This window comes from Oryctolagus cuniculus, chromosome 6, assembly GCF_051225735.1.
Source record: "Oryctolagus cuniculus isolate XC-2025 breed Fujian yellow rabbit chromosome 6, ASM5122573v1, whole genome shotgun sequence".
In the NCBI taxonomy this organism is placed as follows: domain Eukaryota; kingdom Metazoa; phylum Chordata; class Mammalia; order Lagomorpha; family Leporidae; genus Oryctolagus; species Oryctolagus cuniculus.
In genome coordinates, this window is record NC_142872.1 from 145,219,667 (window position 1) to 145,244,866 (window position 25,200).

Sequence of the window (25,200 nt, forward strand, 5' to 3'; positions counted from 1 at the left end):
GTTTCTGAATAAGCCAAAAAGCAATAGATCAAATAGGCTGTTTACTTCACTGTCTTTTTGGAAACAAGTGGCATTTGGTGAATCTTGGTGATGATCCTCCCTATATTCCTGGCAAGCGATCTGTGTTTTGTGGTTTCCGGCATCATTGCACCGAGGCAGGGAGGCAGGGATCCCTGCTGTAGTCCTGACTGCTCCCACATGAGAGGGAGCATTGTGGGTGCTGAACTTTGAAGTTGAAGGCAGGATGTATTTTCATATTAAGTTCAGCAGTCAACAACTTGGACCAGGCTGGAATACTCCAGCCCTGACAGCTACCTAGCAGTGTTCTGGTGCTTCCAGTTTGTTTTTCTTTTTTCCTTCTGGCACTTCATGGGCAAGATTCTAAGGCAGTAGGTGATGAACTTCTTGTCTATGCCCAGGAAAACTCTGAAATAAAGCATACAGCTTTTCTGTATTCCTGCTGTGGCTTTAGAGATGATTGGTGATGTGGAAAAAGCATTTCTTTAGAAGTCACGCTAATTCAAATGAATCCTGGTGTTGCTGCTTACAAAATGTGTTATCTTGAATTAATTGTTTGATTTATCTGAGTCTCAGTTGTCCTACCTATAAATACTAAAACCTATTTTATGAGTTGTATTCAATGAAATAAATAAGAAAACATATATTAAACATTTAGTGGTGTCTGGAGTACAGTGAACTCTCAGTGCATATTTGGACCTTTTTATTCTTTTTCCTTCCAAAGTAAATGTGACTAAATACTTAGTTTTGCTTTTATATCTCTGGAAGACCATTATAAGGCATTGTAATTCTTTGTATATTGCAATGTCCTTACACATGCACATATTTTTCATCTTTACAATAATTCTATGATTAATTCATATAATTATGCCCATACCCACTTTGTAGGTGGATAAAATGAGACTCAAAAAGATTAAGACACTTGATCAATGAGCATAAAGATAATACTTCTGATTGGTATAACTTGCATTCAAGTCGTTGAACTCAAATTCCCCTTCCCAGATTTGCACATAACCTGACATAGTAGTGTCTAAAAATCAAGGTTGAGTTTCTCTACTGAAGATTGTATCTGACTTCAAAGCATGGCCCTTTCCCTCTAGTTTCCCTCTAGTTTCCATTAACCATGTCATCTTTTCACTTTGAGGGATTTTAGTAAGATTCTCAAGGTACCTGGCAAATAGTACTTAATCCCATATTAACTCTCCCTCAGTTTGGCCTAATTTCCTGATGAAACTTCATTTGAAACTTTATTTATCCTCAGTGGTCATATTTTCCTTGAGGCTGAAAAGTTACATTGAACATACAACTAGATTTCTGAACCTGAAATTTATGTATTTGTTTATTTTTATTTCTACCATCCTGGGTCTCTGGAAAGAACCAGAGCCCCTCAGTAATGGGATTTGAGGGTTTCTTTGTAACTTCTGGTTATAATTCATCATAGGCTCTGAGAGAATCAAGTAAAGAGCAGCTTGCAGCTTGCAGGTATAGCTTTCTCCTTGGCCCTCTAAGGCCAAGGGTCCCTACACTTACTGTCTCCTTGGAAGAGGGTGAAAACAAATCATGTGACTTTCAAATACATATATTCAACTTGGGCTTTCCTCCTGAACTTGAGATATAATGTCTATTTGAAAATGTTGAACAGGCATCTCAGGCTTGACACAATTAATGCAGAATGCTAATATTCAATCTGACCCTTCATCTTCTTTAAAAGACTTTTTTTTAAAGGACAAGACAAAAATCCACTTCTCCCCTACCCTAATTTAGGTAAGCAGACAGTAACTTGAGTTGATCCATATGAAAAGCTTGACACTTCCCGGATGGAGATTCAAAACAAGCAGTAGGAATACTTGAGAAAAAAAAAGGCAGTACCAAGTCATGGTTTACAAATAATAACCTCAAATGTAAGTGGACAAAATTCTTCAATTGAAAGATTTAGACTAGCTGACTACTTTTACAAAAAAAGACTCATCTATATACTGCATGCAAGAAATACACTTTACACATGATACATACAGACTGAAAGTGAAAGGATGGAAAAAGATGTATCATGCAAATGGAAAAAAATGAGCAGAAGTAGCAGTATACATATCAGACAAACAAGACTTTAACCAAAGTCTACAAAGACAAAAACTGTTAAAAGAGACAAAGAAGGTCATTATGTAATGATTAAGTGATCAATTCAATAAGATGATGTGACTATAGTAAATGTATATGCAGCCAATGCTAGAGCATACTGTTTCATAAAATGAATATTAATGGATCAAAAGAGAGACATAAGTTCCAATACAATAATGATGGGTGTCTTTTCTTCCTCTCACAGTATATGCAGTTCGTCAGCAAAACAATGAACTCTGCATTCACAATCCTACTTTCCTGAATAATCATTATTGTACTCCTGCTCTGGGCCCCTGGTATATCTCTTTGGTTACAGCTTAAGCTTCTGCCTATAGCGCATGTATTAGTTATCTATTGATGAATAGCATATCACCACAACAATTAAAAAAACATACATTAATTGTCTCATAGCGTCTATGAGTAAGAAGTCTAGGCACAGTTTATTTGTGTCCTCTGCATCAGGGTCTCCCACAAGACTGCAATCAAAGCATAATTGAGGGCCAAGTTCTTGTCTGAAGGCATGACTGGGAAATTTACCTGCAAGCTCACCTGACTGTAGATGAGATTCAGGTCCTCAGTCACTGTTTGAGTCAGGGCCCCAGATCTTTGTTATTAGTCAAGTTGACCTCCAGCAAGATTTTTTGTTTACTCAAAGTGTGCAAGTTGGCAGAGTCTATTAGCAAGGTGTAAGTTACAACCTTATATAACTTTATCATAGAAACAACATTCCTTTATCTTTACAATGTTTCATTATTTAAAAGTTAATCACAGGTCTTGCTAAGACTTAAGTAGAGGGGATTTAATGTGAGAGCGTGAATGCCAATAGGCAGCAAACATGGGTACCACTTGAGAATTTGTCTACCACATTCTCCTACATTTTATTTTTCATGTAGTGGTTGGAAATATTCTTTAAAATATGAGTCAGATCATGTCATACCTCTGTTCCAGACTTTCCAGTTGTTTCTTATTAAATTCATAATAGAATGAAATTCCTCACTTTGGCCTTGCACCATCCCCACTTTATACTCACTCTAGTCCAGATGTACTGACTTTCTTTATCCTCAAGCCCACTTAACACTGCCCCATTTCAGAACTTTTGCATTGCAATTCACTTTGCTTGGAGTCCTCTTGGACTTTTCATATTATTCAGTTCTTTTCTCTAAGTGTCTCATTCAGAGAAGTCTTTCTGGACCATGTTATCTAAAATGCTAATTTCTTGAACATGTTTATCTGTTTTTCTCCACTAAAAGGAAAGATCCATCGATGCTTCATGTGATGGACTGTTACCTATGTGATGAAATTCAGGAAATATTCATTAGAACAAATGCCCACACTACAGAAGTTAGGACAAGAGAAAATAGATTTCTTCTACTAATTATCTTGTAATCATCCAAGAGAATAGACCAAAGTACCATGCTCTGACCCCTAGAGAGAGGTGTATCTTCCCTTAATTAAGGTAAGAATTCCTTCAGGGACATTCCGTTCTCTTTGCTGCTATCTTATCAGGAAACTTTCCATCTCTAACCCAGTTTTGCAATTCTAAGGACACTGCGAATGGAAAGTTAGTGAGCTTGAGAGTTTTGATAACCAGAATCTCCCTGATTTGTCTTCTCTCGTAATTAGTAAAGTAACATTTCTGGCTATATGTGGCATCAGAGCCTGCTTAAATTTAAGTAACCTTACAAAATCAAGATTTTGAACCTGACAAACCAGGAACTCAACTCTACTATGACCTTTCCCCCAAGAGGTGGCAGTTGTGATGAAACACATCTAGAAAAGTTATCTAACCTTGTCCTTCACTTGTAGTCTGGTACTCCAGAGAGCAATTTGGAGGGTAATTAGTTTCACATTTGTCTTTGTTTAGATGCAATAATTTCAGTTCTTCAAAATTAACCTAAATGAGTTTAAGATTTACAGTTTGTTCCTGGAAGAAAAGAGATATTTCTATGGCTTAGACCACAAAGTTGACTTTTAATGGACAGATTTCATTTGGTAAACTGCAGCAGAATAAAATTGCTGCAGAAATTTTTCTCAGTAGCAACCTAACAAATCCTGAATTGGCCAACTTCCATGCCTTTCAGGTTTCCAGAAATACAAACAGGAAGTTAACATTTCCATAGCAATAATGATTCTGTAATAAAAGCTGAGGAGGGACAATAAAACAGAAGGTCAGGATGAAAGCAATTTACATTTTATTAACATACTAAAACTACATCAGAATGATTTTAATATTAAAATAGAGTCAGTATATAATTAGAAAATCATTTGTAATCAAATTGCTTTTTACTCCCACTTTTAGGCATGGCTATGCTGTGGTCTTGTAGTAAGAAACAAACTTACAGAACATTTCCAAATTCCTTCAACCTGTTGTGTCATATCATGGGTGATTTTTCCAAAGAATGTTTACCAATTTTCAAAGTACATGTTCTTTTCAAGGAAAAGGCATGTGTTTCTTTGTGTTATTCACCCCATTACTGTCAGACAGCATACACTTTTGTGAGTATAATGAGTTTAGTGACTTGAAGCGAGTCAAATGAATTCTTTCAGACACCCCTATTAAGCTAATAGACTGACATATTGTCCTATAGGCATGGACATTGTAAATGGTAAAGTTTCCTGGATTTCCCAGTTGCTTAGATTCTTCCTTTCCAAACTTTTTAATAAGAATTCCTCTGACCATGGAGGATAGATTGATTTCCTACGAAAGTGAGTGGTAAGATCCCTCAGTATTGTATAAAGAAGGAAAACCTGAATTCTAAGGAGAGAAAGGCAACATTCCAACTTCTTTGGTGGAGAAGGATGACCAGTAGGTAATGAACCAGTGTTAAAGACAGAAGGGGGAGAAAAGGTATTTAATTCTGTAAACTATTTATTTGTTACTGTAACCTTGAGTTGACCAAGCTTCCACAGCCTTCTACTCTTGACTTATAAGGCAGATAAAGTAGTTAACAAATGGAATACAGATTTAAAAAATTTGGACTCTCTCTTATTGTGAGAGAACTCATTTTTCATTAGTCATCTGCCATTTCAGGAATATGAATTCAATCTCATTCAATGATTGTAAATAATAAGAATTTCTAAGCCTTCCATTCCTTTAAAACTGTACTGACCACCAGATAAAATCCAAATAAATTCTTGACCAACCATGACTCTTTATTGTCTTTTATTTTCCCACTGCTATTTTTATTGAAGTGTGATTTTTATGTGGGAAGTAACATTGATTTTTAACATTTAGCAACCATGTACTTTGAAGTTTGTACTCAACACATAAAAATAGTCTTTTTCTCTGAATATACCTCCTAGCACTAGAGTGTCCTCAGTGGGTTGACAGTGGAGTTTAATATGCCACAGTACTGATGGGGTAGGATAATAATCTCCTTTTTTTAAATAAATGCAAGTATGACATCCAGAGAAATAGTAACATGAATCTTTTTTGACTATTCAGATAAATTTCTATATTCATACTTAAAAAGGACAAATTACTTTCCCTAACAAAGTCCTTGGGTTGTTAATACTAACAAATGCTATGCCAGTCTCAAATTCCTGCAATTTTTGTGTATTTTGCCTTATTCTAGGGACAACTGTGAATGGAAGGTTAGTGAGCTTGAGGGTTTTGATGAACCCTCAAGGGGGGCCAGCGCTGTGGCTCAGCAGATTAAAACCCTGGCCTGAAGTGCCGGCATCTCATATGGGCACCAGTTCGAGTCCTGGCTGCTCTTCTTCTGATCCAGCTCTCTGCTGTGGCCTGGAATACCAGTAGAAGATGGCCCAAGTCCTTGGGCCCCTGCACCCACGTGGGAGACCCAGAAAAAGCTCCTGGCTCCTGGCTTTGGATCGGTGCAGCTCTGGCCGTTGTGGCCATCTAGGGAGTGAACCAGCAGATAGAAGACCTCTCTCTCTCTGTCTCTACCTCTCTGTAACTCTGTCATTCAGGTAAATTAAAAAAAAAAATAGACATTGTGTATGAAATGGTATAGATGGAATGCTAGCCTCTTATGGCCCCAGAAATCCTTCTAGCACTAAACATAAAATCCTAGTTTCTCATTAGGGTAATTAATGGAAGGATTTAAGAACTAGAAGAACCTGATTTAATGCACACCTTGATTTTACAAATTGCAAAGTAGAATTGAAGGGAGGTAATTCATTCCAAGTTCATGTAAGTAAATGGCACAGAACCAAGGACATAATCAAGTTCATTGTTTTCTCCAATTCAAATTTTGATTTCTGGTTTCATAATTCAGTTTTTTCAAATAGATAACAAAACATCAATTTCATCCACAGAAGTTGTAAGGAGATAATTACACTAAAGCAATCTGATGTCAATACTAAAATTCTTCATTTTCTGAAATCAGAGAAAGTCTTGGACATCAAACTCAAATTTCAAAAAGTCTCAAATAGCAAACCAAAAATTGCACAACCTTCAGGACATTTTAAATTATATTTTGGTAAACAAAAATTATAATCACCATCAGAGGAGTTAGAAAACCAGGTTAATGGTTATCTAACAAATGATATTGGACAAAAGCCACATTTTACTTAAAACAACTCCAAAAATAACTGTTTGTATTTCTTCCTCAAGTACAAACAGGTGAAGATAGAGATATGAGCTCACATCACCTACATATGTGATTAAAGTGCAAATCATATATACATGGCTTGGAAATACTCCACTCTAGTACTTATTTACCTTATTATTTATATTTTAAATGTTTATTTGTCTTAATTTACTTCAAAGGCAAAGCAACAAGAAGGAAAGGGAAAGAGAAGAAAAAAATCTTCCATCTGCTATTTCACTCCTCAAATGTGAACAACAGCCAAGACTGGGCCCCACCAAAGCTAGGAGCCAAGAACTTCATCTGTATCTCCCACATAAGTGGTAAGGACACAAGCACTTGAGTCATCATCTTCTGTTTCCCAAGATGCATTGGCAAGAAGCTGGATGTCCGGGACTGGAATCAGCATGCCAATATAGGATATGTGTGTCCCAAGTAGGGATTTAACCAGCTGCATCAAAATACCTGCCCCTTATTATATGTATAGATATAGGAAACTTATTTTCTTTTTGATAAATATATACATTATAGTCATTATTTAGCCATTGCAAGTGTTATATCTCTAAAAGCAAAATTGCTGAGGTCAAAGATATGTATTTGCATTTGAAAAATTGATATGTACTACTAAACTGCTTTCCAAAATAGCCATGCCAATTTACCCTTCCATCAATAGTATTCAAAAACTTATTTTGCCATATAATTATAAATACTGATGGAACTATTATCCATCTCCTAAGTTTTCTACTATATTTTCTTTCAAGGATTTTATTTGGAAAATAATTTTGCCATTAATATTTTTATAAATCTAATTAATGTTTATTGCTTATCTTCACATTTTAATTGTAGTGATATTTGCCATGATATTTTAAATGTAAGCGGTTTTCCTGTGTTTGCTGAAGCATCTTTTTTATTTTATTTAAGTTACACAAGTTTCATGTATTTCATAAATACAGATTTAGGAACATAGTGATCCTTTCCACCCTACCCTCCCTACCCGCTATGCTTCAACCATTCTTCCTCCTCCCTCTTCCATCTCCACTCTTACTTTTATGAAGATCTATTTTCAGTTTACTTAATAATTGTAAAGTTAACCCCTCACTAAATAAAAGAGTTCAACAACTAGTATGAAGGAAAAAACAAAACATTATTCCTCAATGGAAGAGACAAATCTCAAAATGTCCATTTCACTCCAATACATTACATGTTAGGTACTCTATTAGTTACCTGATACATACGTTTTAGTTAGTTAAAACATATGATATCTGTGTTTTTAGGGCTAGCTTATTTCACTAAGTATAATGGTTTCCAGTTGCATCCATTTTGTTGAAAAAGATAGGATTGCATTGTTTTTACAGATAAGTGGTACTCCATAATGTAAAGTTACCATAATTTCTTTATTCAGTAAACAGTTGATGGACATCAGTTGATTCCATGTCTTAGCTAGTGTGAATTGTGCTGCAATGAACATTGGGATACAGGTACCTCTTTCAGGTGCTGATTTCTTCTGGTTTGGGTAAATTCCCAGGAGTGGGATAGCTGGATCATATGCTAGGTCTATATTCAGATTTCTGATGTATCAGAAAATTTATATAAAATTTTCAAATTTTCTTTTTTTGATTTCTCTTACTGAACTGACATTTACATCTTGAATCCATTTGAAATATATTTTGTTATATGGGATGAAGTAAGTTAATTTGATATTTCTCCCATTTGTTTATTTTGTAAGCTTCTAAAACAGTTTATGGGAACTTCATTATATGCCCCACCAGTACTCATGAAATCTCGTCATAAATAAAAGTGACTATAACAGTTACAACTTATTTGGCATCAATAAAAATACAGAAAAATGAAAAAATGAAATTTTATACCTAGAATTAACTGTTAAGAGTGAGGCACATTTGTGTTCAGTTTTCTTCTTTAACTTAGCATAATGTATTTGCATTTGTGATACTGACATTTTGTAAATGTACTTATAAAGAAACCAATCTTTGCCCAGAAGTGCAAACATATGTAAGCATCACACCAAATTTCAAGAACTAGAAATCACTGTGGTTAACTTTAGTTAAGTATCATATCATGTATTTTTCATGTTTATGTTGAGATACAAAGGATTGCTAGGTAGGCAGACATGCACTTACTGGAGGCAAAGGTACCTCATACATGCATATGTATTTATAAATTATTTATTAGGGGAATTGGCTCGAAGATTGTGGAGACTGAGAAGTCTCAGGGCTTCTAGAAGTTAGAGGCGTTGGAATGTGAGTGGTGTAGTTCTGTCCAAGTTCAGAGGCCTCAGAACCAGGAAGCTAAGCATGTAACTGTCATTTCAACACCCTAGGGGCCACCAGTGGGCATCCTAGAATGCAGACTGGGGATTCTACCCCTCTGATGCCCAAGGACAGCTGAGGAAGACTGCAGACCCGCTTAGATAATAGACATATTCAGCTACTCTGGTTTTTTCTCTGGGGCCCCAACTGACTGAAAGGCACCAGACACACACTGGGCATGGATCCTCACTGGATCTCCTCTGGAAACACTATCATAGATACTTCAAAACAGTTTTCTACCAGGTTTCCACATTGTCTTAATCCATCCAACTTGACACCTGACCTTCATACATGGAGTTACTAAAACAGACAACTTAATATTTTAACAAGGGGGCCGGCACCGCGGCTCACTAGGCTAATCCTCCTCCTTGCGGCGCCGGCACACCGGGTTCTAGTCCCGGTCGGGGCGCTGGATTCTGTCCCGGTTGCCCCTCTTCCAGGCCAGCTCTCTGCTGCAGCCCGGGAAGGCAGTGGATGATGGTCCAAGTGCTTGGGCCCTGCACCCCATGGGAGACCAGGAGAAGCACCTGGCTCCTGGCTCCTGCCATCAGATCAGCGCAGTGCACCGGCCGCAGCTCGTTGGCCGCGGCGGCTATTGGAGGGTGAACCAACAGCAAAGGAAGACCTTTCTCTCTGTCTCTCTCTCTCACTGTCCACTCTGCCTGTCAAAAAATAAAATAAAATATTTTAACAAGTGGAAGGCACTGTGGCACAGGGGCTTAAGCTGCCACTTGGGATGCACACATCCCATGTCACAGTGCTGGTGGGAATCCTGGCTATGCTGCTTCTGATCCAACTTCCTGCTAAGGTATCTTGGGATGCAGCAGATCATGGCTCAAGAACTTGGTTCCTTTCCATCAACATGGTAGACTTGTATAGAGTTTCTGGCTCCTGGCTTCAGCCTGGCTAAGCCCTGGCTACTGGGGAGTGAATCAGCCTCTCTCTCTCTCCCCTTCTGTTGCTTTGTCTTCAAAGTAGATGAAAATACATACATACATACATACATACATACTTTCACAAAAGTTTATAGCTAGTAGAAATTTGGGGAGATGCTTTATATATATATAAATAAAGAGAAAGAGCAACAGAGGAAAGAAAGAAAGGAAAGAGAGAGAGAAAGAGAGAGGAAGGAAGGAAGGAAGGAAGGAAGGGAGGAAGGGAGGAAGGGAGGAAGGAAAAGAAAGAAGGGTGGGTGTTGTGGTATAGCAGGTTAAGACACCATTGAGAACTACCTCATCTCATATCAAAGTGTCAGTTCATATCCCAGCTGTTTTGCTTCGAGTCCGGATATCTGCTAATGTGTGTGGGAAGCAGCAGATGATGGCTTAAGTACTTGAGTCCTTGCAAGTTATGTGGAGTACCCAGATGGAGCTGGATGGAGTTTCTGGCTTTGGCCTGACCAAACTTAGGCTGTTGCAGTTATCTGGGGAGGGAATCACTGGATGAAAGATGTGTGTGTGTGTGTGTGTGCGCGCGCGCGGGCGTGTGTGTGTGAGAGACTCTGCCTTTCAAATAAATAATAAATCTTTAAATAAAAAAGATGATAGACGTTCAAAATTTTTTCCTTGAAATTTAACAATGTAGCTGATTGCTTGTGTAACATATTAAGAAAAGTTCATTCAATACGAGGAGCTGCAAATTGAACCGGGGCATTTTTTGTACTCAGCGAAAGAGAACAATGTAATTGAAACAGAAAACAAATGTTAATAACCAAAAGTTCCAAGTTACCTAAGTAAAGTTATAGATGATTACAAAAGGAATGGATGGACAGCAATCAGGAAAGGAACAATAGAAAAGTATATTCCAGGGGCCGGCACTGTGGCTCACTTGGTTAATCCTCCGCCTGCAGCGCCGGCATCCCATAGGGGTACCAGGTTCTAGTCCCGGTTGCTCCTCTTCCAGTCCAGCTCTCTGTTGTGGCCTGGAAGGCAGTGGAGGATTGGCCAAGTGCTTGGGCCCTGCACCCCATGGGAGACCAGGAGGAAGCACCTGGCCCCTGCCTTCAGATCAGCGCGGTGCACCGGCCGTGGTGGCCATTGGAGGGTGAACCAACGGCAAAAGGAAGACCTTTCTCTCTGTCTCTCTCTCTTTCTCTCTCATTGTCCACTCTGCCTGTCAAAAAAAAATTGAATAAATAAAGTATATTCCAGTGCATAGGGAAAATAACCCGAATTATAAAATTGAAACTGATTACTAAGTGCCCAGCAAGAAAAATGCAAGAAGGCCCACATCTAAGCCAAAATGTGGAAACAACTCAAATGTCCATAAATAGGTGAACTTGCAGATAAACAAAAGCTGCTGTATGCTAACAATTGGGTATCATTTGGCCATAAGAAAGAATGAAGTGGTGGGAATTTTGACACAGCTTGGGACACCCACATGGTGTATCAAAGTGCCTGGGCTCAAGTCATGACTCTGTTTCTCATTCCAGTTTACTGCTTATGTGTACCATGGAAGAAGCCATTGAGGTCCTTGCTACCCACTTGGGAAGCCTGGGTTGAATCCCAGGATCCTGGCTCCATTGAAAGCATTTGGTGAGTGAACCTGGGGAAGGAGTATCTCTCTCTCTCTCTCTCTCTCTCTCTCTCTCTCTCTCTTCTCTCTCTGTATTTCAAATAAATAAAAGAAAATTAACTAAAGTGAAAATAGATAGTACCAATCATATAAGAAATTATTTAAGAAAAACAGAAGCACCGATGCATGCTACAATGTGGATGAACTTTGAAATCTTTGTGAGTGAAAGAAGTCAGACACGCAAGTGCTATGAGAGAACATAAAACAAAATTTAATATGTCAGGTTCTTTCTGTTTACTCAGATAAGAATTCTAAGCCCAGTGCAAACAAGGCAGACAACATGGTCAAGTTCAGGATTTATTTGGAAAGTGAGAGAAATACACAGGAACGTGAGGGCTTTATTAAGGAAAAGTGGGTCAGAAAAAGTAAGTGGGGAGTTCCATACCAGCCTCTCCTGAAAGCAGGAGAGGGCACGAGGATGGGAGAGCAGCGGCTGGTGGTAAAAACGGGGTGCAGAGGAGCAGGCATGAGAAGCAGCAGAGCGGGGTGGACTCCGTGTGCTCCAGCCTCTTCTTAACTTCCAAAAGGGCAGTGGTTACATAGTCTGATTGACAGGTGAGTGGATACAGGTGAGATCACTTAGGGGCAAAGGGTGTGGCCTGCAGCTCATGGGCCTAAACTGTCTCCCTGATTTGTCCCATATCACAGGGTCACATATAATTTATGGTTCTATTTATACAAAATATCTAAAATAGGTAAATTCCTTAAAACAGAAAGAAAATTAGTGATTTCCCGGTGCTGCGGTATGGAAAGAATGGGGAATCACTGATTAATGGCCATGAGGTTTGCTGTGGTTTGAAAGTTTATTATAAAGTGCAAATGTTGGAAACAATCATCGATGCTACAGGGTTGGAAAATGCTGCCTAATAAGAAGTAATTAGCTCATGGAGTCTCTGCCCCCATGAATGAATTAATGTCACTATCCAGCGGATGAATTAATTATCACTAGAGTGGGCTTGTTATAAAAACAGGTTCAGCTTTCTCATGGTGTCTTGCCCTCAGGACTTCTTTCCCTTCCACCTTCTGCCAATAGGAAGAGGCAACACAAAGACCCTCACCAGAGGTCAGCATTTTGATAATGACTTCTCAGCCTCCAGATATGTGGGAAATAAATGTCTTTTTAAATAAATTACCAAGTCGATGGTATTCTATTATAGCAATACAGAACAGAAAAAAGACATAATTGCTTTTTGTTTAGTTTTAGAGTTAAGAAAATGGTTTGGAATTAGATGAAGGATGTGGTTGCATAACCAATGCATATGGACCATACACTTCAAAATGGTTAATTTTATATTATGTGGATTTCACCATTGTTTTTAAAGAAGTAGGTAGAGAAAGGAGAAGACATTGCCTTACCACTGAGAGACTCATGAGATGGAACTGTTCCTGGGGAGTAAAAACAGAAAATCCACAACTGGAGATACTATAAGTGGAATTCTAGAGCCATATATCAAGAAATGTTGGTGACCAATTCTTCCTTTTAAAAAAGGGCTGGTCTCAAGAAAACGTTTCAGCAATATCTTCTAAAGAATAAGAATTGGCCGGCGCCGTGGCTCACTAGGCTAATCCACTGCCTTGCGGCACCGGCACACGGGGTTCTAGTCCCGGTTGGGGCGCCGGATTCTGTCCCGGTTGCCCCTCTTCCAGGCCAGCTCTCTGCTGTGGCCAGGGAGTACAGTGAAGGATGGCTCAAGTGCTTGGGCCCTGCACTCCATGGGAGACCAGGATAAGTACCAGGCTCCTGCCATCGGATCAGCGCAGTGCACCAGCCACAGCGCGCCGGCCGCGGCGGCCATTGGAGGGTGAACCAACAGCAAAGGAAGACCTTCTCTCTGTCTCTTTCTCTCACTGTCCACTCTGCCTGTCAAAAAAAATAAAAATAAAAAAAAAGAGAATGAAGTCTCTCTCACTGTCTACTCTGTCAAAAAAAATAAATAAATAAGAATTAGGGAAAAAAAGATTATGAGGCTTGAATTTTATGCCCAAACCAACTCATTCCTGTGAATGATAAAATAACAACGGAGATAGATATCCCATGGACTTTGGACACTTACCACCTATAAACCCTATTGGAAAAGTTGATTAAAGTTACAGCTCACAAAAATATTTAAAAATCCTAAATGTATTTTATCACAAGCATGATGAGCAAAGAAACCACTAAAACGTCTTGTTAAGTTTGCTCTGGTTTCAGCATTAACAGGTAGAGTTTTGAAGCCATGACTGTTGTCCTCACAAGAAGAAAAAGTTGGACAAACTAAACTAACACATTTTCTGTAGTCCAGTAGAGAATAAGGATGTCACAGAAAACCATCACCACAAAATCTGGTGAGACAGGCACATCCAAGCAGCTGAGATGAGGTCTCTTGGAGCAGAAGCTGTTGGAGCTATAGACGGATTAGGAGTGCTTGTATGGACATCTGATGAACTGTTCAAGCCTGCCTGAAGTAACACGAGAGAGAGCAAATATTGGGGCCTCAGTCTTGAGGGTTTCCTACCCTTTTGTGGAATTTCCAGGAATACCACCAGGTTTTAACAGTGAGGTTTTGAGAAGAATCCACTTAAAAGACTTTGGCAGAGGATGCAAAGAAGTATGCCCAAGACCTCTGCATAACAAAGGCATATTCTCCGTGTGGAAATTCTGCCAGGGAGTAATTATAAAACCTGCTTTTCAGTTGGGAATAAGAGAATCTTTTTCAACTCTAATCCCTACTGGGCTTCTTTTGTCATATAAGGATAGACCAGCAGAGTCAATAGCATTTAACCTTTAAGGAAGTAATCTGGGAATGACAAAGCCCAGGAAGGGAGTAGAATGCAAGATGTAAAATATAGTATACTGGAGAGACGTTTTCGAAGGTCACTGTCCTGAGACACCACTGACTACAATAATGAGGTCTCAGTGGAAGAGTACAGAATGTTCCTCCTCCTTTACACTTTACTACCACAATTCTAGGTGGGACAGCAGTGGATTGCAGCTGAATCTTCTACAAGACACTGAGTCTGTCTGGAGAAGAGTGCATAAGGAAGGGCCAAGTCAGCAGAGGAAAAAGCAATGACACAGGATTGATTTGAAGCTAAGGATACCTGTAGGTACAAGAAATACTAAGCACAGTTCAATTCCTAGCCAGATTAACATAACACTAAAGGCCTATTTACCACAGGTCCCGTCACCCTATATAACATGTCTGGCTTATGATAGAAAATTACAAAGCATGCCAAAAGGCAAAAAACTAAAAACCAAAACCAAAACCAATCTCAATACACAAAGCAGTCATCAGAACTGGACTCAGATATTACCCAGATACTGAATTATTGAATAATTAAAAATAACTACTATGAACATGTGAAATGCTCTAGTGGAAAATGTATATATGCTGCAGGAACAAATAGGTGATGTAAGAAGATATGGATATTCTAAGAAAAAAACAAATGGAAATATTAGAAATCAAATCAAACTAACAGAAATGAAGAATGCCTTTGATGGCACATTAGTAAATAGCACATGTCCCAGGAAAAATCAGTGAAGTAAAATAGATTAACAGAAAGTTCCCAAACTGAAATCAAAGAATACATAAAACATAATAGAATATTTAAAGTGGAGAGAAAGTTTTAAAAGGAATATCTGTAATTGGAATGCCAGAAAGTAAAGAAAGAAAGAAAGAATAGAGCACAAGGAATACTGGGAGTAATATTAAAAACTTTCCAAAATTAGTGGCAGATACCAAATCACACATCTATGAAGCTTGGGGAAAGTATAAAAAGATAGAATAGAATAAAAACAAAACACAAGCACCACACACACACACACACACACACACGTTCCTGGGAGTAACATATTCAACCCTCAAACTACCAAAGACAAAGAAAAAATTCTGAAAGAACAAATAAAATTATAATCTTGAAAAATTGTCAGATTATATTAATGTGATAGAAGCATGTGGTATTGAAATAAAAGTGAGTAAAAGTTTTCCTTTTGGAACATAGGACATCTATCTCTATATCTATCTATTTATACTCTAGGAAGTAATAAATTTAATATGATATATATTTTAAAGATTTTATTTCTTTATTTATTTGAGAGGTAGAGTTACAGTGAAAGGGAGAGACAGAGAGAAAGGTCTTCCTTCCATTGGTTTACTCCGCAGTGTCCAGAGCTGTGCTGATCCGAAGCCAGGAGCCAAGTGCTTCTTCCTGGTCTCCCATACAGATTCAGGGGCCCAAGCACTTGAGCCATCTTCTACTGCCTTTCCAGGTCACAGTAGAGAGCTGGATTGGAAGAGGAGCAGTCAGGACTAGAACTGGCATCCATAGGGGATGTTGGCACAGCAAGCAGAGGATTAACCTACTGTGCCATGGCGCCTGTTCAGATACACATTTAATAAATTTAAAATTGTGCATATACATGATATATATTTAATAAATTTGATATGGTTTGTACACATGACATTTACTTATCAAATTTAATATGGCATATATATTATGTAATTATAAGAATAGCAACATTGGAATTTAAACTAGGATATGTAACTTAAGAATTATTCCAGGAATAAAGATGAATAACAAATACAACCTTATCAATAAACTGTTGCAGGTATACCAAGGAATTTGAAGCCATTAAAAAGAACAAGATAGAGTTATGTTCACTGGGATTAAAATATTTTGTCTAACATTCTTTCAGTAAAAAACTAAATGTTTCCATCCAAACATATGTACATGCATGCAGGTAAATGCACGATGCGAACCAAGAAGAAAGCACCTCTGGAGAGAAGAGGGATTCAAATCGGAAAGAGTGAGGGAAGATGTTTCCTGTGTACACTCGTGTTGTTGGGATTTATATTGCTCCATCTATACACATGCATATATAATTATGTAAATTTTAAAAATTGATTATTTATATGAGAGAGAGAGAGAGAGACATATAAACAGAGAGAGCTTCCATATGCGGATTCATTTCCCAAATGCCAGCAATGACTGGGGCTGGGCCAGGCCTAAGCTGAGAGCTTGGGACCCAATCCAGTTCTCTCTCATGGTAGCAGGGATGCAACTGCTTGAACCATCGCCTCCTGCCTTTCAAGGCATGCATTAGCAGGAAGCTGTTGGCATCAGGAATGCAACCAGAAATCGAATCCAGATTCTCTGATATGGATGCAGACATCCCAACTAGGCCAAACACCCACCCCCGGCAAAGCATTTTTAAGAACTACAGGCTCTCTGAAAAGATCCTGTCTTACTAGTGAAAACAAGAAGGTGCATCTGAATTTTTTATTCTTCGTTGTAAATGGAATGACAAAGTCAACATGCAATATTTTAATATGTAGAAATACAAATCACTTCTCTCCACAGAACCTTCAAATATCACGTTCGGAGGTAGAGCTTCAAAGTGAAATAATTTTTTCCTGGAACATAATTTTTCATTTAAACAAGTGGGTGCAATATGACCCACTGGCCTTGTGCCTGCTCCTGTACCACAAGGGCTGTTTGAAACCATGAAAGCAACCACATCAAGGCAGATTAGACCACTGAGAACTTCCAGGAAATCATGTCAGCCTCACATGATTTATCTGTGAATCTTTGTTAGGAAAAGTAAACCAAGAGACCCAGAGCTAATGGGAAGAATCACAGAATTAGTCTTCTTTTGAAAGGCCATGAGGGAGAAGTCATCTGAGAAATCTGGAAATGCCATCAATTCCATATGCTTCGTGTTCTTTTAGGGAATTAAAAAAAAAAAAACATAAATTCTGTTCAGTACTCTTAAAGGCATTATTATTTCCATGACTAGGAAAATCTTTTATTCTGCACATTTCAGCCTAATGAAAAAAATTTCTTCCTTGTTTTTACTTTTGCAATTATTAACCCCATAGTAAATATTCTATTTTTGATCACTTTAATATGTATGCACCTTTACATATATCACCTATAATCCAGAAGTCAGCGCCATGTAGAATGCTAAGACTTGGATATAAAGCCACGCTGGCTGAGCTGGCATCCCAGCTGTACCATTTACTAGGCATGTAATGTTTGCCAAATATTTACCTGTTTCTTAATCACCTCAACTGTAAAATGGTGCCCTGGTGCCAATTTCATAAAGTCCTTATGAGGACTGAATAAGATACAATAAGTAAATATCTCACAATCTTCCCTGGTACGAATTAACATTACCAAGGTATAGTCATTAAAAGCTTCTATCAACCCCATGAGGTACACCCTCCCACTATGAAGAAGTACCTATAAAAGGAAAGTGGCCCATGCATTTAGATATGCGAGATGGAAATAGAGACAGAATACAGCCCAGAAGAATTGGTCCTGTGTTGTGGTACAGCAGGTTAAGGCACTGCTTCAGACACCAGCATCCCATATGAAAGTGCTGATTGGAGTCCCTGCTACTCTGCTTCTGAGCCAGCTTCCTGCTAATGTACCTGGGAAGGCAGTGGAAGATGGCCCATGTACTTGGATCTCCGCCACCCATGTGTGAGACCAAGATGGAGTTTCTGATACCTGGCTTCAGCCTTGCCCAGACCTGGCTGTGTAGACCATTTGGGGGGTGAAGCAGCAGATGGAAGCTTGCTCTCTGGTTCACACACACGCTTTCTCTTTCCCCATAGAGCTCTACCTTTCAAATAAATAAAAACAAACAAACAAACCCTGGTCAATGCACCAAATAAAATACATTATTTTATAAAGTTTTCATATTTTTGTCTTTTGCCTTTTCAGTTGCATGTAAACATTGGGAAAACAGTGGCAACTCTTGTCTTCTATTTGTAGGTTTTCTTGTGTGGCCCAATTCATTGCCCTGTGTATATGTGGCAAATATTGTTGGAAAGGAGTAAATTGACATTTATAAAGTACTTAAAAACATCTGCCAAGAACTATGGCCAAGAACTGAGTAAAATTACATTTTTATTTAATCCTGACAAACAATCTCAAGAGGTAAGTGTTATTATTCTGGTCTGACAGATGTTTTGCAAATGTTGCCTAGAGGACAAATTTTTCTTTCACTGGACTACGAGTTCTCCTTGTAGAAGGCACCCAATTGTTGACAGCAAGATTTTAAAGCCAAACTTGGTAACAAACTTGATTCTGCTACTTACTGAAGAGTGATTTTTGAGTTGTTAAACTTCTCTAAATCTCCTCTTTAAAATGCAAATAGGAATTATAGCCTATATCAATTTATAATTATATGAAATGAGGCAGTGCATGGAAAGTCCTTTACTGAAATAACAATAAGCAGTCTCTAAATGTCAGTTGTTACAGTTATCACTATTAATGAGTTTCAATAGAGTCAGCTGAAGTGAAAGGGCTTTTATTATGCTTTAGCTGCACTGTCAATGTGATCTTTAATGTGAGAAATATCCTAAGATGGAAAAGCTTTGGGAGTCAATTATACAGGTAATTGAATCAGTTTAAACAATTTCCCTGGATAGTGCCTGTCCAAAACAATCATTGTTTCAGTAAAACTGTTGGTAGAACATGATAGGAGATAGTTTTTAAATATTCTTCCCAACCTGAGTATGGCCTATAAGTTCTTAGGAATAGGCAGCTTGTGATACGCAGATAGAAATTGGTATGCAACAACCATTTCTTCTTTAGCTAAAGTGTCTTCCGAAAGAACAGTGAGGCTAAACCTATTGAGATTTTATCATCATCAGAAGTCCAAAATCCTTTAGGGAGGAAAGCCTGCATGTAATAATTTTATCTTATTCAGTTTTTAGAAATTAGAATACGCTGCCTTGTATCTAAAAAATCAATAAATTGCAAATTCTGGTTATAATTGAGTGATATTTACCAAATGTCCTAAATCTACTAAAAGCTAGAATATTCAGATAAAATATGATACCATCAAAAGTATATATAACATTGAACTTTCAGTAAGTAAGGTTTTACTTACATGATTCTGAAACCACTTCAGATTCCTGGAGTGTCCCAGTGTTATCATTATGAAGCCTACCGGTTAGGATAACGTGGATTTCAGCACCATGCAAGGGAGACTTTTTCTTACAAAGAATGCACTTCCAAGATGAAGGAGGTCATGTCAGAGTGTTGTGGGTTCCTTTGGAGGCAGTTTTAAATAAAGACTGTGGATTGCTTGCCTAGAATGTTGTAAAAACAAGAGTTAATATAGAATGAGGAGTCCCAGAACTGATATTCCCAAGAGTTGGCTGCTTTAGTTTACCAGGGCAACCATAACAAATGACCTCCCATGGGGTGACTAAAATAACAGAAACTTGCAAATATTTCCCACAGTTCTAAAGGCTATAAGAAGGAGATCAAGTTGTAGGAAGGGTTGATGCTCTTTGGAGACTTCTTTTTACCTGATGGATGGCTGTCTTCTTGTGTCTTCATGTAGTCACCCCTCTGTTTGTGTTTCAGTCCCAGTCTCCTCTTTTTGTAGTAGTCAGATTGAATTATGGCCTCCCCTAATGATATCATTGAACCTTACATACTGCTTAGAGACTGTATATCCAAATATCTGGGATATTGGGAGTTAGGACTCCAATATATGAATTTTGGGGAAATACAATTCAACCTCTAACAGTGATTTTGTAGACAGATCTTTTGGCAGCCTTTTTAAAGATTCAGAATTCCTCTGCTCCACTCTTAAATATTAGGTCAAGGGAACTGCATTTTCAACATGTGTCGTATAACCAGGACTTGTTTTTTGCACATGTCAGAGATGAGCTATTAAAGTGGCCCAATTAAAATACAAAGGGCCAAGTATTTGGCCTACTAGTTAAGACACATGCATCTCTTCTCAGAATACATGGCTTCACAACACCTGGTTCCAGTTCCAAGTCCAGCTTATGCTGATGCAACTCCTATGAGGAGACAGGTGAGGGGGCTTAGGTAATGGGGTCCCTGCCACTAACATGGGAGACCTAGATTGAGTTCTCAGCTCTTGGGCACTTGGGAAACGAAAGAGCAATTGGGAACTTTCTCTGTCTCTCTAATTTATGTCTCTGAATGCCTCTTGAATAAATTTTATGGAGAATTTGTTGGCTTACATAATTGAGACTTCCAAAAACAAGCCTTTGGGGGTACCTTAATAAAGGACTTAGATAATATTAGTACAGCTTGGATTCTTTTTACATTTAACCTATGTGGTTTCCTAGTGGTACCTTGCTCTTTCCGTTCTTTTGTGGCTGAAAGCTGGCTTCACTCTTACCTTGTCTTTACAGGTTCATATTTAGTGGCATCATGGGGTTAATGTTTCATCTGTGAATTAGCAAATGGATTGAAATGGCAAAAATGGGTCTTAATTGGCTAAATAGATGGGCAATGGAAAATAGGTGAATTCTTTGCTTTTGGATGTGAAAGTACTAATTCACTGATGCATAAAAATATAAAGTATTTTGTAATTATACAAAAATATAATTCAAAGTTTATTTTTATAACACTGTTAGTTATGATTCTGATGTGTATTTAAATCTTCAAATGCATTTTTATTCACATTAGATATAATTATCACTATTTTACTCTCAAGGAAACAAAGTTTCCAGAGGCTAAGTAACTTCGCCATCATAGGAAAACCAGTAAGAGCCAAAAATGACAGAGATCTGGGCTTCAGATCTTTAACCTTTAACTGTGGAGCCTCTACTTATAAATGCAGCTTCATGCTGCCTCATTGACATGCTAAATATGACAGCTACATGTACCAGAGCAAAACTCATTCAGATTTCAGTTGTTTTCATATTACTTCATGTTGAGGAAGAAGTAAAAGTATTATTATTTATTTTCATTATCTACATGCACTTGTTTAACATGCAATGTTTTCTTCCAGTCTTAATATACAATAGAACTATATGCATGTGCATACCCACAGGTATCTCACAGCACTGACAAATGCAGTTTTTACAAGGTGGCTATTTATTAAGGATCTATTAATTCAATTCAATGTGCACAAAAGGAAAACAAGAGATAGAATGCTTCTTTATCCCTTCCTTAAGCTAGGAGTTCTATCAGACAATTAGGTCACTTGATGACCTTACATTTGGAGCTAATATAATCACACATATTATATAACTACACATATGTTTAGAGCTAATATAACTACACAGCTAGTGTTCAAATGTTTTTTTTTTTTTTTCCAGCAAAGCACATTTCTTTCACTACTGAATTGCTCTGAAGGTGTAGGTCTTTCCCTGGAATTTGAGCAGCATGTCTGTTCCTATTGCTGAGAAAATGCATATAAATGCCTGAGCCAGCTTAGTGGTCTTCACCAAAAATAGCTTGGCCTTTTGACTCACCCAGGCTGCCAGTAAACACTGTTTTTTTTCCCCCTTTCCACAGATAGGCTAAATCTAGTAACATCAAGTCATTGCTTTCTGAATTGGCTGCAACACTGAATTTGTTTTAGTTTGGGAATCCTTGCTATCTGCTCATATGTTGTGTCGAGGAACACTGGGGCAGGAAGGGTCTGGCAGATGATTTGGCTCAAACTCAAACATTTAAAGATAAAGAAACAGAAGCCTGGAAAGTTAAATGACCCTCACAAGGCCACATTGCTGGTCAGTGACAAACCCAGAAAAACCCTGAGCTCCTAGTGCATGAAACCATCCACCTTCTGCAGTATGAACAGGAGGTCTCATGGTTGGAACACAGCCCATCCCCTTCCACAGAAGCTTGCAAGATGAAAGCTAGGTAGGAACCCCAGAGGCTACCATGTTTGTGGGATTTTCATATTGTGATATGCTGCTATAGCCCGAGGAAATAGTTGAAGACTCAAATGATACAAAACCCAAGAAAGCAGATATTTTAATACTCAAACTTCACTATGGCCTTCTTCCTTCCATCTATCCAGTTCTTTCTTCTTTTCTTTAACGTGGTGAGAACACTTAACCACCTGATCTACTTACTCTAGTAAGTTTAAGTGTATAATATTGCTAACTATAGACACAATGTTTTATAGCAGGTCTCTACAGGTATTCCTCTTGCATAACTGGAACTTTGTACCCATTGAACAGCAACTTCCCGATGTTCACACCTCAAAGCTCCTTGGCAACCAATATCTTATTCTCAGCTACTTATGGATTTGACTATTTTAGGGACCTCTTGTAAAGGGAAACATATGATATTTGTCCTTCTGTGTCAGGCTGTTTCACTTATGATAAGTTTCTGAAAATTCATCCATGTTGTCATGTAAGACTGAACTCCCTTCTTTTATAAGGCTGAATAATATTCCACGGCACATATCCACATAGACAGACATTTAGACTGCTTCCACATCTTGACCACTGTGAATATGTTTTCAATGAACTTGGATTTCAAATATCTCTTTGATATTAATTATTTGATTTCAATTATTTTTTATAAATATCCAGAACTAGAATTTCTGGATTCCATGTCAGTCTATTTTTAAATTTTTTATGAAGAAATGCCATACTGTTTTCATAGTGGCTGCCTCATTTTATACTCATTTTATACCACCATTGTTGTACAAAGATTCCAACTTCTCCACATCTTCATCATTACTTGTTAACTTTTTCTATAAATAACAGTTATCCTAACTAGTGTGAAGTGATAATCTCATTGTGGCTTTTACTTGATTTCCCTGATTCTTACTGATGTGAAGCATCTTCTCTTTTATGTGTTGGCCATTTGTATATCTTTTTTGGGGTGACGTGCGTCTATTTAAGCTCTTTACCGATTTTTTTTAACCAGGTTGTTTCTGTTTGTTGCTATTGAGTTATAGAAGTTCCTTATATATATATATTGGGTATTAACCTCTTATCAGATATGTAGTTTGAAAATATTTTCTGCCATTTTATAGCTTATCTTTTTCATTCTATTGTTTGTTTTCTTCGTGGTGCAGAAGTTTCTTAGTTTGATGCAGCCTCCCTTATCTATTTTCACTTTGTCACCGCTTTGGAAGTCATAGCCAAGTAGTCCTGGCCAACACCAATTCTGTGTACATTTTCCTGTGTGTTTTCTTCTAGGAGTTTTAACATTTCAGGTCTTACATTTATATTTTTAACCAATTATAAGTTGATTTCTTTTTTTTTATATGTCAAACTATACAGAATTTATTTTTTAAATTGATTTCATTCCTTTGAATTTACTAACAGGACATAATTAAGATACGTATAAAGAACTTGCTACATTAGCATTTTCTATTTTAAAATTTGATTAACATTCAATACACATTTTTAAGGGGTACAAGGCAACTTTTCTTTTTTTTTTAACTTTTATTTAATGAAAATAAATTTCCAAAGTACAGAATATGGATTACAATGGCTTCCCCCCCATAACGTCCCTCCAACCCGCAACCCTCCCCTTATCCACTCCCTCTCCCCTTCCATTCACATCAAGATTCATTTTCGATTCTCTTTATATACAGAAGATCAGTTTAGCATACATTAAGTAAAGATTTCAACAGTTTGCTCCCACACAGAAACACAAAGTGAAAAATACTGTTTGAGTTCTAGTTATAGCATTAAATCTCAATGTACAGCACACTAAGGACAAAGATCCTACATGAGGAGTAAGTGCACAGTGACTCCTGTTGTTGACTTAACAAATTGACACTTGTTTATGGCATCAGTAATCACCCTAGGCTCTTGTCATGAGCTGCCAAGGCTATGGAAGCCCCCTGAGTTCACTGACTCTGATCATATTTAGACAAGGCCATGGTCAAAGTGGAAGTTCTCTCCTCCCTTCAGAGAAAGGTACCTCCTTCTTTGATGACCCATTCTTTCCACTGGGATCTCACTCGTGGAGATCTTTCATTTAGGTTTTTTTTTTTTTCCCCAGAGTGTCTTGGCTTTCCATGCCTGAAATACTCTCATGGGCATTTCAGCCGGATCTGCATGCCTTAAGAGCTGATTATGAGGCCAGAGTGCTGTTAGGACATTTGCCATTCTATGGGTCTGCTGTGTATCTCACTTCCCATGTTGGATCATTCTTTCCCTTTTTGATTCAATCAGCTAGTATTTGCAGACACTATTCTTGTTTATGTGATCCCTTTGGTTCTTAGTCCTATCATTATGATCAATTGTGAACAGAAATTGATCACTGGGACTAGTGAGATGGCATTGGTACATGCCACCTCGATGGGATTGAATTGGAATCCCCTGGTATGTTTCTAACTCTACCATTTGAGGTAATTCAGCTTGAGCATGTCCCAAATTGCACATCTCTTCCCTCTCTTATTTCCACTCTTATATTTAACAGCGATCATGTAAGTTGATTTCTATATATGGTGTAATGTAAGGATTCAATTTCATTTTGTTTGTATGTGGATATCCAGTTTCCCAGCATCATTTGTTGAAGGGACTCTTTTTACATAATGTATTTTGAGCCCCATTGTTAAAGACCACTTGAATGTATATATATGAATTTATTTAATTTGATTATTATTTAATATCCTTACTATTTTCCTACTGAAAAGAAAAGTTATTTGTTGAATTATTTTTTTAAAGATTTATTCATTTATTTATTTGAGAGGTAGAGGCAGAGAGAGAAAGGTTTCCATCCACTGGTTTGCTCCCTAGATGGCCACAACAGCCAGAGCTGAGCCAATCCGAAGCCAGGAGCCAGGGGCTTCTTCCGGGTCTCCCATGCAGTGAGAGAGAGACAGAGAGAAAGGTCTTCCTTCCGTTGGTTCACCCCCCAAATGGCCCCAC

At 38.0% G+C, this 25,200-nt stretch overlaps 1 protein-coding gene and 1 long non-coding RNA gene across 3 annotated transcripts in view; one reads left to right on the forward strand and one right to left on the reverse strand.

Annotated features, from left to right (window-relative positions):
* Positions 1–11,442: 11,442 nt before the first annotated feature.
* COLEC10 (collectin subfamily member 10) overlaps positions 11,443–25,200 on the forward strand; it is a 132,142-nt gene continuing 118,384 nt past the window's right edge. The window contains exons 1-2 of the mRNA XM_070075427.2: positions 11,443–11,547; positions 18,347–18,511. The gene's annotated coding sequence lies outside the window, so the exon portion shown is untranslated. The remainder of the gene's footprint in view (positions 11,548–18,346; positions 18,512–25,200) is intronic.
* LOC127490759 (uncharacterized) lies at positions 15,628–19,671 on the reverse strand. 2 transcript variants are annotated; one of them, XR_007919156.3, is made up of 3 exons: positions 19,470–19,671; positions 18,080–18,190; positions 15,628–15,850 (listed from the first exon to the last, which is right to left on the reverse strand). It is a non-coding gene; the product is annotated as an uncharacterized LOC127490759 (long non-coding RNA). The 2 variants fall into 2 exon arrangements; XR_007919154.3 differs by having other exon boundaries at positions 18,080–18,194; positions 19,470–19,605.